This window comes from Melospiza melodia, chromosome 15 (assembly GCF_035770615.1).
Source record: "Melospiza melodia melodia isolate bMelMel2 chromosome 15, bMelMel2.pri, whole genome shotgun sequence".
NCBI lineage: Eukaryota > Metazoa > Chordata > Aves > Passeriformes > Passerellidae > Melospiza > Melospiza melodia.
The window spans coordinates 16,328,740-16,344,294 of NC_086208.1; positions in this window are offsets into that span (position 1 = coordinate 16,328,740).

Below are 15,555 nucleotides of genomic sequence, written 5' to 3' on the forward strand. Positions count from 1 at the left end.
TAGGATGCTGATTGTGCTCCTATTGCCTTGCTTTGCAACATTCACTGGATTTTGTGGTATCTTTCAGGAACAGAAAATCATTGGAGATGATTTCATTGTGAGAATGGACCAGAATTTGTTTTTCCTCTTTTTAGAGGTGTTTTTGCAAAATTTTCAGTATTTCTTTTAACTGTTGCATTTAAACGCTACCAAAAGAAACAGTTTCCAGTCAGATTTTTTTTAGTAATTTCTTGAAGAACCTTTAATATACTTTTATTCCAAAACACCTCCACACCTTCTGAAGCTTAAAAGATAATTAAGTAATGAAGTTACTAAAGTTTAGTTTTAAAAGGCAAAAAACACTGGCCCCAAAATATCAAACCAGGTTATATCTGTGGAGGATAATGGAAGATGTTTCCTAAATATGAAATTGTTTTGGATGGACAAAAGGGAGTTCTTTACAATTCCTATCAATTGAAAATCTTGTTCAGAGGTGTGGCAGGGAAGAGTGACAGTGTCACTTTCCTGGGGGCAGCTGATTGCTGTACAGACCAGGCATTTTGGTTTGCTTATTCAGAAGCTGGAATGAAGGAAACCCCAAAGATGCCAGAGTTGTTGTCCAGCCCATGTGTGCGTGGCTGCCATCCTAACGCGGATTTCAGGTCAGAATTCTGCTGTTCTGGTGACTGAGCACAATTTATGGGGACGTGACCCTGCCTTGCTGTGCTGAGGCACTGAGGCACCCACACAGCAACGTCCAGTGTCTGTCTTTCTATGAAGGGGGGTTCAGGCAGCCAGTTTGCACCTCCCACCCATTACAGCTTTAACATGGTGCAACTTTTTGCCCCCCTTCTCCTGAAAAGTCAGATTTCATACCCAGCCTAAGGCTCCTCTAATATATAGCTTTACACACGTGGAAAGTCATTTCTTTCAGAAGTAAGCAGCAATAATAAAACCTTATCATCTGCTCCACGCCAGATATTATGAGTATGGTTGTAAATAAAGCCTTATCACCTGTTTTAAACCTGACAACATAAGCAGTGATCACACTAGGATTTCATTTTTTGGTTTGACCCACTTTACTGGCTTTATTTAGTTAGACAGGCTAAAGCTACTTTCTCCCTCAACACATCTGATATTTCACAAGGTTTTGGGAAGGAGGATGCTTTGAGTTATAAATTAATTTAGAGGACTCCGTTTTAATAGGGTGGGATATCTCATCTGGCAAACCATTAGCCAAGTCATAGTCTGTGTGAGGCAGTCAGATGAGGACAGTCAATACAAAAGTCTGGGTGCCTGACTGTCCAGAAAGTAATGAAGTTTTTCCAACAGCTTGGGAAAATTAATAAAGCTTGCCAAAATGTTATTTTGGATGCTTTCTGCACTGTGTATTACTCTCACACTGAAAATGCCTCATGGATTTTTTCATATTATTAAAACTCAATAATTTTTGCGTTTACCCAGAGCTACTCAAGTATGACATCCAGTGGCAGGGTTTCAAAATTTAGGACACGGACAAATTTTGTCATCTAATGGAATTTTCCTTGTGGAAATGAGATGTTTATTCTCAGTAAATTGAAGATAATCTCTTCCAGATTTCAGAGCTGTCACGACTGAAGGCCTGGACTTTGGAGGAGGCTGATGAACCTAATAAAACCTCTATGAAAAATTCAGCTCTTCATTAGATCCTCCTTGTCACTAAGGCTTATTAGAGCCGCTTATTTGGGATTAGCACAGAAGACAGAATGTCTTTAATATGTTATTGAACTATTTAGACTCAATTTTGTCCCTGTTTGTTGTACTGAATCTATCAGGGAAAAACCAGAGTTGTTCTGTACATACCTGATTTTGTTTTGCTTAAATAAATTTGGTGTCAGATTTTTGTTATGATGTCTAAGGCATAATTTGGGATTTTAAAATTTAATGTGCAGATTATTAGATAATTCCCATCTTCCCAGAAAAGAAACAAAACTTCATTTTACTGCATCCCTTGATAGTCTGAGGTGTAGCTGCTTAATACAGGAGTTGAATCACTTATGGATTCCTCACAAATGGTATTGTGGTAATGTGTAAGAATAGCAACAGCATATATTAAAACATCTTTATAATCAGAATAATAATGAAGAGCCTGTAGATATGAGAATCCCAAAGTTTTCCCAGTGCTTTAATAAGTACTGAGCTACCGTTACAATTCCTGAATTATTCAGGGCTATAATTTGGAGTCACAAGGCTTTAGTATGCTGTAGATGTAGCACTCAGGCTTCCAGGGTCATGGTAGATATTAAAAATTGTTATGGAGAGATCTAGATTGCTAATCACACAATGGCAGAAATGTTGTGGAGTGGCCTGGAATTACAAATAATTTAACAGGATCCAACTGGTGCTAAATCCCCTCTCTCCCATTCCTCAAAACACAGGTTGTACAGCAGTGCTGCTGTGACAGTAAAGGGGTGCAAAATGTCCTCAGGTGTACCTCTGAAGAATCCTGTGAGTAATGGAATAAGAAGAGCCCAGCATATATAGAGAAAAAAAATCCCTCCTCGTGGACTGGAATGACAGTAACTAACCACTACACTGAGGTTATAATTATAATTTTGTCACAAGAGTAGGGAAGTCAAGGTTTCACAAGGAAAAAAAATCTATTTACAGGAAAATATTATGCTTTTCATTTGATATAAAAAGTAATTATTGCAAAGGGACCCATGGAAGATCTTGAAGACAGTCACCCTCCTTTTAATAAGTGCTTGTGGCAGCTAAGTGGGGATCAGGAGTATTCTTTATCAGGTTTGCATTCAAGTAGTACTAAATATATGCAGGTAGGAATTAAATAGTATCTGAGTTTAATTAAAATTATAAAAAAAAAAGAGGGAGAAGAATGGTTGGTAGACTGCTCGACTGCATTTTAACCAGTAACCTCAGACCCTAATTAGAAATGCTTTTCATATCTCCTCCATGCAAGGGCTTAATCTGACGTGAGTCTGTGAGCGAGGGCTTGGGGGACCAGTGTTAATTCTGCATTCGATCTTGGTTTGTATGGAGGCAGGCAATGCTGATTGACCGAGTTGCAGCACAGATCCCATGACCTTGCTGGGATTTTCATGTGAGGTGTTAATTGAGAGGGTGGGTTAATCTTGGAGCATCATTGTCCCCGAGCTGAGGACAAAGTTTGTGCTCTCTGTTTCCTTACTCAACAGTATATTTGATCTCTACCTCCTCCCCTTTATGACAGTTTAGCAAGCCTGCAGAAAATTCGCTCTTGATAAATTTATTGGTGGGGGATTATCTCTTGCAGGTTTTGTTTGATTTCTTTTTTTATGATCTAGTTGTGGAGAAAGAGTGGTTAACTGGGCTGAAAACCAAAAAACCAAAATATCCTTCTCCTGACTGTCCCCCCACAACCCACTCCAGTGAGACTATCATAGCGGGTGGGGGGAGTGACATCTTGAGATTAATTATACTGAAGAAAACTACAAGGCATGATTTCAAAGTTATTTCATCAGAGTGCTGGGAAAATATAAGCTCTTTTTATTCCTCCTGAGTAGAAAGCCTAAAATAATTACAAAAACAAAGAGATATTACAGGCGACAGAGCTTTTATAATAATATACAGGTTAGAGTTTTCATACTGGATTTGTGTAATGCCAGAAAAGACAACCCTGCCATTCTACTTTTTTATAAATAATGAATGGCTTTTTTTTATTCATGTTTTGTTTTACAGGCCTGTCATTTTCAATGTAAGGGGGAAATTTTTACTCTGGGCAGGACTAATGTGTACTGGTTGACCTCAAATATGACTCCCAGGGAGCAGGATGGAAGTTAAAAGTGGCAGAAGCAATAGAGCTGTGAAACAACAGTGATAAAAAAAGCATGAATGATATCTGTCCTTGACATGCAAAGAATTTATCTTGTTTTACTGTAAAGTACAGACAATTTGTGCAAAGCCCAGCAGGGAGCTCTGTGCCCTCTGCAGCTCCCAGAACTCGTGGTGTGGATGGGAAGGAGACAGGCCCATGGTGGAGTGGTGTTGGTCCACTGGGGAAAAATAATGGTATTTGGATGTCTGTGGGATGCATCCAGTAAAAAAATGGCAGCCACGGCTTTCACATGCCTGACTTGGTGGTTGTAACCTTCATGAGGATATTTTCATCTGAATAATGCTGTTGCCTATGCTAGAGTAATTCCAGAGGTCTCTGGCACAGTGAGATGTTCCTGTGCAGAGCCACAAGAATAAGTGGGATGCCTTGATGCCACTGCAGACCTGGCCTCATGACTTTTAAGTTTTTCTAAATAGTTCTGAGGCAAAAATCACAATCCTTAGGTAATTGCCCTTTGAAGGGACATTGGGAGATTTTTTTTTTTCCTTCTCAAGAAGTGGTGCATTACTGGAGAGTAACTTAAATCAGCAAGAATTTAATAGCTTCCTTGGCTGGGTGAAAAGCTACAGGTCAGCCCTTGGATTTATATCCCTCTGTAGGTTCCAGTTGTAGAGACTTTCTTGTAGCAGTAGTCAGCAGTCTTCTAGGGCTGTTACACCAGATTGTATTTTTCCTTTTTAAAGTTTAAGAATATTGATAGAAACTCAGTGGGAGCTAGGAAATGCTGGCGTTCTCTCCAGAGTCTATATCTTGCTTTGAGGAGAGGCACTGGAGCTCGCCTGAGCTTGGGATTCACTGGAGCTGGGAGGGCTGGTGCTCCATTCTTCCCTCAAAATGCTCTGACTCCATGATCCCACCCTTGCCCCCGCCATGCTAATGCTATTAAAATCCACCCACGTGTTATCTGTAATTGCTGACCACTATCTTAAGCCACCCTGCAGCCTTTGAGGGAAAAAAAAATTAATTTTGGAGCTGTGAAAGAGACAGAAATTTTGTTTCGCAAAGGATTTGGAGAGTTTGAAATCTGGCTTCTGTTCATCCTGGAATGAAATGTGACATTTTCAAATTCTTGGCAGAAGAAAAGTCTCAAAAAAAGCTGCCTTTCAGATTGATCAAAATGGTTCATTCTGGGTTGGACTTGCTTGATTTCATAATTTACCAGAAAAAGCCTGAAATAAAAGTCACTTAAAAATGAAAAATCAAAAAGGTCAAAACAAATCCCCCCTCCCCAAAAACTCAAGGTAAATTGGCAGAGTTCCTAAACCCACTTTAGTTTTATTAGTCTACATTCTCCAATTCAAATAGAGACTATTGATGTTTCAGGGTTTTTGGGGGTTTTGTTTTGGTTTTTTTCCTTGTTTTTCTGCAAATACCCTGAGATTATCCCTCAGTTGCTTATGGAGGAGGCACTGAAATGAAGGTGGCATCTTGGGAGCTGTATTGATACCCAGGTTTTGACGAATTTCAGTAAAACGTATATTTATGGCCTGGTTGTTTGTGTTGGGAGGTGAGAATTATTTCTGGTGTTTGTAGTAAAAGCAACTTATGGGCTACAAAAATGCAATTTGCTCTTTGTGTTATTTGCAGGTAGTTATCAAAAGGATACCCTTAATCATTGGGGTGATGTTAATATTTTAAGGGTTTCATAAGAGCAATAGTTATTTTTAACACTGTGTTTAACTACTGTCTACACGTAGCTGCACTGTTTTAAATAATTTTGTCTTGGTATAAAGATATAATTGGTATAAAGGTATATTTGTCTTGTCTAAATGTAGACAAGACAAGACTTTCTTCACTAGGTTTGATGAAGCTATGAAATAGCTATGAAATTCTTAATCACTTCAGATGTTTCCCTAGGTGAGACTCAAGGCTTGTGCCATCTTTCATTAGGAAAACTGTGAACCCTTCCTGCCCTTGCTGGTGGCTACTCATGGACCCCGTTTATGCTTTGGGGTAATTAGGTGAATTTTTGAAGTTGATAAAAGGAGGAATGAGGATGATGAGGAGGGGTTGTAAGATATTTTCCCTTTCCAAGTGATGAAGTCATTAAAGGAAGAAACCAATTGCCAGTGTGGCATTCCCCAAAGGAGGAGCTGCTTGCTGCTCCAGGCTCTTTGTAGGTCCCTGTGATCTGCTGTGTAATTTTGTGTGGAAAAACAATTCTGTGTTGCAGTTGGTGAGATGAAGTGATGCAATGACCTGCAGCTTGAGGGGTTTTCTCTGTGTTTTGTGTTTCTGTAAGAGCATTTTGGTTTGGCCCTTTCTGTAGTCAAAAAGTAGAGGGATGTCCATCAGCATCATCTTTATGGACTGGCCATAGCTCTATTAATAGGCAACTATAACTCTATTATTAGGCAGATAGTTAATGTTGCCCCATGTAATTTTGGACAAAGTACAGAATGACTCACGCAGCAGATGAATTACCAGTTTCATCTTTGGGGCTTTAGGCATAGCGGTCTTATGGCGGTTGTTTGTTGTTTTCTGTCACTGCCTTTAATCTGTTTTTTAAAAAATTCCACTGATTCTGTATTTATAGCAACCGCTTCACCTCATTGCTCTGGATGATCTTACCAGTTAAAATATGTCCAGCCCGACATAAGGAAGCGGTCTTCTGGTACGTTCCATCTGTGTGATGTACTTTGTCTGTAAGTAATAACAAAAGGCTTCATTAGAGAGCTAATCAGCTCCCTCACCTTTGAGACCTAAAGTAATCATGTATTTCAGATGCACATCTATAAGAATGAGCCTGGTAATGGTGGATAGCAGGAACTGTCTTTAGGCGGGGGCGGCAGGTGCTGCGCTCGGCTTCCTCCTCGCCGGGCTTTGCCTCTTAATCCTGAGCCCCCTCTTTCAATAAAGTTTTACTTTGGCTTCTTGCAGAAAAAAGGTTTCGGAAGCTGGGTAAACAGAGCCTGAGCCTGCACGAAGGGGATTAAGGAGGAGAGGCAAGAGTGGAAGGGAAAATGAGGATATGACAGAGGCCATAGTGAGTTCAAACAAAATTTGGCCTGCAGAAGGCAGAAGAAATCCCACTGGTGACAGGTGCCATCTTGTGGGTCATTCTGCCACTCTGCCTCCTGCCACTTTTTATAACGAGAAGAGATAAAGGAGGACTGGGTTCTTAGAGGCTTCGGATTGGAAAAGTAATTCAAAGGGATGTGAGCATGGTTGGCTTCGGGGTTTGCATGATACTGTAAACATCAATACTTTGCTTGTCAGCACTCTATGCTATTTAAGAATGTTAAAGTCCTCTATGAACAGAGACTATGTGCGTGTCTAGAAACATGTAATCATAAATAGTACGAATGATAATCAAATTATTTTTACTTTATAGTAATGCAAATAAAATATTCATGCATCATGTAGGCCTAGGAAAGGTTACAGCCTGCAAACTGTGCTAATTAAAATATAATAGCACCGAGGAGTATATGTAAGAGTTACTCATGTCCATATTTTCCCTCTTTCCTTTAAGATCTTATCTTTAATGAATACATAAAAATGCAATGGTTAGCTGGTACTTTAGTTCTGTGGGTTTTTTCCAGGAAATTTATTTTGAAAGGATGTGCAAAAATAATCTCAGCATCTACTAAGCCAAAATCAAATATACTATGATAAAGTATATATGATTCTTATTTTTAAAGGAAAAACTAGTATTTTAGGCATGATCCTGAATTCAGTCAAAAAACTACAGCATGATTCATTCTTAAAAATTTCCCAGTTTAAAAGAAAAAGGAATAGAACAGTATTCATGTCAAACATGATGGCATATCTCAGTATTATTTTTACACCAAATTTGAGGGTCAAATTTTTAAGGAAGAGAAGAAGGTTGCATTATAAATTACTAAAGTACTGTCAGACAAACAACCCCAACTTGGAATTAGCCTTAATTTCCTTTTTCCATGTTTCTACTCCTGTCTAAAATAATGTTGCTGTTTTGTGGACGTTTATGAAAAAAAATCACATTGAGATAAATGAATAGCAGTGAAAGGAAGCTTTAAGCTGATATGTGCAAAAATTCTAAATATGCCTCATTGCAAGGACTAATGCAGTATTTGTGCCAGAAGTAAGGAATATAACATTGTCTGGGTAGGGAACAGCAGCAGTGCCATCCGAGAGCGCCCATCACAGCTCTAGGTGAGCTCTGTTAAGAATTTGTAAGGAGAAAGCAAATCCATGAAAATGCCAAGTAAATTTGACTGATTAATGCATTTGAAAGGAATTCTTATTCCTTGGCGAGCATTCCGTTGTTATGAGGAGTATGAAGATCATCGAGTGCATTATTCTGTCCCCTCGATTCGCTTGTCCCCGCTTGTGAATCAGTGCATGAGACTTGACTGTCAATGGCTGGAGTCAATGGCTGTATTGTGCATGGGCAGAATTCCCGGCCATGCAAACCCAGCTCAGCCTTCATATTCTTTAATCACCTAAACTTGGGAAGTTGCATAAATGTGAAGCGCCATGAAACTCTTCTTTGCGCGTAAAAAATAATAAAAAAAAAAATTTATCTGTGTGTTCAGATGCTTAAGGGCAGTGAAAAACTTTGGGCTGTGCCTTTCAGTTTGTTGTTCACGAAATTAAAAAATTATTTGTAATAAAACTTCTCGGCGGTTAATTATGACATTTTAATGGGGCGAGCTTGAATTCTTTCACGGGGTTATGAAAACAAATTAATGTTAAATATGACATTTTCCTTTGGATTTATGACATATGCCCTGGCCCCTCCCTCACCCCACACAACGTGTACAAAAGGAGGTATTAACAGAAAAACAGAGATGTTGTGTGTTCTGTTATGAACAAGCTTTGTGATCTCATCCCAAGGTTTTATCCAAGCTTGAACCATCTGGCTTTGAGCTGGGGAAAAGCATGTCAGGCTCTCCCCCAGAATTTCAGTGTCAGGGAGAAGGGGCAGAGTGCCTGTGCTTAATGCCAGGCCCCCTTTCCTTCCCTCCACAACCCTGCGAGAAAGACAGGAGTCAGGCATTGAAAAGCATACCAGGCATTTTTAAACACAACCCTGACATTTCCTCAGCATTTCCATAGCTAAGGCTTTCCTTTTCCCCATCCCCCTACCCCTCTTTCAATCAAATAAGGCACCCGCTCTCTCATGCCTAGTGCAAAGAAGGGAAGGGAGGGAGGGGGGGGGAAAAGTTGGCAATTTAATTCAAACAAAAGAAGCTTGAAATCTATAAGCACAGCAACTCCGAGGCTTCTGGCAAATAGAATTCTAATTAGTATGCTGCTATTTTTCTTTTAGACAGATGAGGGATGCCCCCTATTGACTCTAGCAGGCAGGCTGGTTAAAAAAAAAAAGGGAAAAAAAAAAGGAAAAAAAAAAAGAGGGGGGCAGGTGGGGGCTAGCCAGCAAACACTGCAGATTGCAAATTATATCGCAAACCCTGCCAAGTCCCAGCTCTTGGCATCAGATTTTTAATGACACCCTGGAAAAGGGAAAAAGAAGCCCTCAGCTAAGGGATAAAAATGAGGGGTTTTACACTGTGATAAGTCTTTGCTTAAAACCCAAATGGCCAAGCACACATTAGGGTTTTAAAATATTCATAGATAGAAGTGAAAATGAGGATATGAGGATGTACATTTGTTGCTTGGTCAATTGACAACTCATTCTGCATATTAATAAAAGGGATGATCTAATTTTAAAGGGACAGTCTGTCTTTTTCAACCATGACTTTTTGAGTATTATGAAGCTGAGGGCAAAACATCACAGAGGAGGCCAGTGATGACACAGAATGTTGTTTTCTTTTGATGTAGACCTGGTACTAACTACTACTTTGCTCAGGAATTCTGGGGTCTCTAAAAATTCGATACCCTTCTTGTACAGTCTCTCTGATGTATGGCTGCTGAACACTTTGATTTTTTTTTTCCCCCCTCTCTCTCTTTTTTTTTTTTTTGCAGTGCATGAGGCCTTTCACAGTTGTAGGATTTTATCCACAAACAGTCAGACCATCACAGAGATGGAAGCCATTTCTTTTAATAATTAGGCCACCTTCTGTTCCACAGAACTGCTTTTGGCATGCCTACCTCGAAATAATGTTTTTTTTAATATCACAGTATATCTCCTCCCATCCAATACTATACAGTAAGCGTTCACAGCAGTGTGAGCTTGTAATAATATTACATACACTACCGTAGTTCAACCAAGAGAAATCTCTTGGTCAAAGCTTTAAAAAATAAATCTGGGCCCGTGCATCTCAAGTACTTCTGTTCAAGACTCGCTTGAGGGTTAATTTAAAGAAGAAAAAAAGGCACTTTGATTTCATTACACCTGCAAATCCTAGTCACAATTAATTGCCATGGATGTGTGTGCCTATCCTGAGTCATGGTTAGGCAGTTAAATACCAAAGAAACTCTGTCTGCTTATAATTAAAAATGCAAAACTGAACTAAAAATTATTTGCATTTACAAAACTGTAGGCACTACAAAGTGAGGCTGTGTTAATACCAGTCTCAAAAGTCACAGCTAATATTAATTATCTTTAAATACACACCCGTATACAAATGAAGCTTTTACTCAGATCATGTAGCTCACAGTATTTCCAGCACAGGGCTTCAGACATTCTGTAGATTTTTAGGGCATCCTTTAGGCTGTGGATGTACAAAAATGAGGTTTTACATAATCATTTGATTTACCTGTCAGTCCCCTCCTAGTGCGGTTGCTTTTCTCAACTGAATTTGACAGCAGGGCAGGAATGTCGGTGGTAATTAAGTTCTTATAAGTTTGGTTAAAATTGGTGGAGGAGAGAAAGCCAAAGGAGTGCCCCCACTGTGGGAAAGGTGGGCAGGACTCGACCCTTCCATGCTGGCTTTGGGAACAGCTGGTGGGCTGCAGCATCTCCTTGTGCTTCCTGAACAGAGCGTATGGTGAGGAGATAGAGGAGCAAGGGCTAAAGGACAGAAATCTGTAGGAAACCACTCTAAAAGAAGAATTCAGATGTGTGTGGTTTTTAGGAAGAGCAGCTAGCTTACCTTTTCTGACATCAAGCCTTTTCCCAGAGCAGTAATTGTGTTGGCATTGTAAGGAAAAATTGCTGCTGTTATTTAGGAGAGTCTGCTGATCACTGTTTAAAAAAAAAAAAAAAAGAGTATTATCCCTATAACAAGATTATAGTGTTACTAAATGGGTTCTTGAAGTTTATATTTAAAGACACTAAGGTGGGAAGTTTCCAAAGTGGGATGCTTTTTTATGTGCATCCTGTTAAAATTAGCAAGTTCATGTGGTTTGAAAAGTGATTTGCACCATAGTGTGCATGACACAAAGAAACCTGTGTTAGGTTATCAGTACCTGTGCTCTCCCACTGAACAGTTTTTTAAAGAAAAGGAACCGAAATGCAAGTTGAAGGGAAAGACTGTAGAAGAATGGACCAGAATGGAATTTCTCAGCACATTGGTGAATTAATCTTGACGCACAAGTGTCCAGGCAGTGACACTGTTTGCATTTATTCCTGAAAGGGAGAAAAACTGTCCATAAAGCTCCCATTGATTTGTCAGAGGCTTTCCAGGGTGACCTCTTGGCAGGAGCTCATGGTGGTAGCTCTCTGGTAGCCATGGCTGTGAGTCAATGGGAACCATTATTGATGTTAGGAGAATGTATGGTCTGATCTGTATAGAGTGACATACAACCTGAAAATAATAGAGCTAAGGTAAAAATGTGGTGTGGTCTAGCTGATTTTATTGGGAATGCCACTGAATTCTAAGGATATGGGATCAAGTCCTTCATATAATTCTTGTAGTTACCCAATAATTCATTTGCGTGGTTGTTTGAAAAGATATCACTGGTGTTGTTGATATACACAGAAACAAAACTAAAAAAACCCAAACCAAACTCCAGACTTGAGCTTTTGGTTTGATTGTACCTACTGCTGCTGAGTGTGAAGCAAATTAATTGAGGCAGGGTGAGAGGAAGAAATGTTTTCTTTCTTTTGGCAGTTGCTCCAATATTAACTGCACATATCTGTGTGGAGTTTTATGGTCAGAACAGAAAGCTTAAGTATAAACTTGAACTGGATGTCAAACAATAAGCATCCAATTAGCTAAAATAGTTCCCCAAAAATTATCTATACCAAAGGAGGAGTTGAAATGACTCTGTCTTTAATGATCCAGCCCAGTGAGAAAAATAGGAGGTAGTTTGAAGATATCATTGGGAGTTCTAGGTGGCAGTATCAAATATTGCTCTCAGGTGGTTCAGAACTGCTGTAGGAAGAGTCAATGCCCTATCAATTAGTAAAAGTTACAATTGCTACTTTCTGGAAAGGTTTTTGGCGGAAAATAATTTCCCCCTTCTTTTCTTACGGACAAGTTACATTCAGTCTGCAGGTGTAGGAATCTGACAAGTAATTTTAGCACCCAGTGGCTTAAAGGAGTTCAAATGACCACTAAAGTCATATTAACTTGTCAAATTGACCAGTATTTTCTGCCACTGAAACAGTAGAATGGATGGCTGGAGACAATAAAATTGTTTCAATTATACTGCATTAAGCATCTTCACGAAGAAGTGAAAATGCAGAAAGCAAATAGGAAAGGATCTAAGAGACGAGCTCAACAATGACAAGAATTTCACTGGGACTCTTGAGTGAATACCCCATTAAAGACATATATTGGAGGAAATATCTACTGAAGGTGCACGCAGCTAATTTGTACTTAGAGTTGTAGAATCATAGATTTGTTTAGCCTGGAAAAGACCTCTAAGATCATTGAGTCCAATTGTTAACCAGCACTGCCAAGCCCACCACCAAACCATGGCCTGAAGTGCCATGTCTACCCTTCTGTTAAACACCTCTAGGGATTCTGACTCCACCACTGCCCAGGGCAGCCTGTGCCAGTGCTTGATGACCCTTTTGGTGAAGATATCTTTCCTAATATCTAATCTTAACCTCTCCCAGTACAACTTGAGGTCGTTTCCTCTCATCCCGTCACTTTTTATGTGGGAGCAGAGCCTGGCCCCCACGCTCCCTCCAGGGAGTTGTAAAGAGTGAGAAGGTTCCCCCTGACCCTCCTTTTCTCCAGGTTAAGCCTCCCCAGCTCCCTCAGCTGCTTGTCAAAAATACAGAGGCACGAGCTTCCTCTTAAATATTAACTATTGGTCTAAGAAATATTATATTGGTCTAGGAAACAAAAGGTCAATATTCTGAAAAATGCTGTTGGCCTTTAATATGTGACAAAACAAATGCTTATGCTGTCCAAGAGTTGCCGGACTCAGCATTTCCTCGAGTTTCCTGTTGGGACAGGTGTTTTGCTCTCAATATATACAAATAAAAACTTCACTGGCCAGGAAATTTGAGCAACTCTCATCTGCACATAGGAAAACCCTTATGCTCTCTCAGTGCTTTAGCAAATGAGGATTCTTGATTTGGTTATGTAATGTAGAAGTTGTTAGAGCCATAGCCCCGCTTTCCTCCATGTTCACATGATGATGTAGAATGAGGAAGACCAAGCTCTTGGCTGGCTGAGTAGAGCTTCATGAACTTCACAACAAAAAACACCAGGAATAAAAATTGTCCAACGGTAAAGTTGCAGGATAGAGATTAGAAGAATTAGAAGAGAGGGCTGGAATCATTTTGGGGATATTTTAAAAGAAACTCATGCTAAAAATTTAAGATACTAATGAATCAGTATGCAACCTTCCTTCACTTCTGTATGCCTATACAGATTAGTTCCATGAATTTTGTAGAAGGTTTTCTTCAAGGTGGTGAATTTAATCCAAAACATCAGTAGAAAATACATGGGATCACATTCTGCCATCAGCATTGTTATAGTTTGCACCCTTTGGGCATAATCTGAGCAGGAGCAGAGCAGGAGTGGCAGAATTGCTGATGGTAGAGTTGGATGAATCTAAGGCTAAAGGGGTGAAGCCACCCCTTATTTTACACTATGATGGGTGACATTCAAAAAAACTCACACACAGGAACTCTGCCTCTTGTAAACTGAATATCCAAAGCCAACCTCAAAAAAAAAGTAATGTGGAAATCAACTCCTGCACCCAGAAAAACATTGCTTGAATAAAAGCCCCAGATTGGTGTTAACTCTTTGGTATTTGTCAGCCCAAAGCTGGAAGTGTTTCCTTTGTGCTTCAGTGTATATGACTTCTCTTTACTCACTGGAATGCATTACAAGAACATCCTGGAAAAAGTTCCAATTGGCGAAATATATATTTTCAGAGGATAAAAATGTTACAAGCATCTACAAACAAGTGGCAGAGAGTTTGATATAGTAAGAAAATGACCACCCATGACCTTGCTCCGATTCAGTTTGACTTCTCGCTTGCTTAAAACCACATTTCTTTTTATATGTCAGGTTATATATTTTACTCAGTGAAATGTTTGGTTTATTTAAAAAATATAGAAGTATAGCCAGTCTCACCATCCAATTTTTCTTAGAGCACCCACTCCAGTCAGTGTGCTCCTCTGCAGTGAATAAATCCAGCAGTAAATTATGTATGATTCAAACACACACACAGAGATTTATATTTATGCTTACAATGTCAGTATAATTTTACAGTCAAGACACAGTACATATACTCTGCTGTAAGTACTAGCTTGATATAGTAAACTCAAAAGAGCACGTTGGGGGTTAGCAGTTAGAGCTGAAAGTGAAAATCAAGAAACAGCAGTAGGACTGCTTTTGTCTTCAGCATGCTCTTCAAGATGTGAGATGCTCCAGTGGGTGGGAGACCTGTGCACCACCCCCCCAATTCTGGGGATAACCCCAGCAGATATGCTTTACAATTACCTTTTCTTAAAATGCCAATTAACCCTTTCAGGGTTTTGTGGCATACTGTGAGCAAGCAGGAGAGGGGCACTCATTTATCCCTTATATTGAACATCAAAACCAATTATAAGGGGATTGGGGTGGGAGGAACAGGTCTGGTGCTACTGGAGATGTATCTGGAGTGCTTCCTGGGTTTATCCTTGTGGTTTTTAACACTTAGGAGTGTCTGCAGTTGCAGTTAAAAATACACTAAAAGTTAAAAGAAAAATAAGCAAAAAAACTAGAGATAAAGGCATCACTTCATTAAATGAAATAGGATAAAAAAAGGGCTTTAATTCTCTTTGGCAATATTGTTGGTACTTGTTAAATCTTACCAGCTCACAAGGCAATGACAGTTTTAATTTTATCAAATGTTCCAGTGTTTATGCTCACAAAAACTAGCCACCGGTGTAAATTAAGCCTTAACTCTATCAAAGTAATTAATACCAGGCCACAGGCAGACTAAAATTTTGTAATAAAAATAACCCAAAAATATTAAGGTTCTTAGGGGAAATAGAATAGTACTAGGATGAACTAGAATGAAATATTGCTGGAATAAACCTAGAATGGCATTAATTAACCTGAAGATTGACTTGGCCCATTTAAATATGTTTTGCTACTTGGACTCTGATCCCTCAAGTCTCACACGGAGATTGACTTTTCCATGGGGTCTCATTAGGGTGAGTGTTACTGAATGTGAGTAAAGGTGGAGGAAGCAGTTGTGTTGTGAGTTACTTGTCACATTTAGGCAGTGTACACAGTGGCTTGTGGGTTCTTTTGGATGCATTTGGTTTGTAAATTGTTGGGCAACTTTGTGAGTTTAAGTTATTTTGTTATTAACATGAGAAAGGTGAGAAGGAAAGGGTGCTAAATTTAGGAAGTGTTTTTTTAATACATAAGCAGGTAATATTAAAAAATTTCTGGTAGCTTCCCTTGAACTGTATC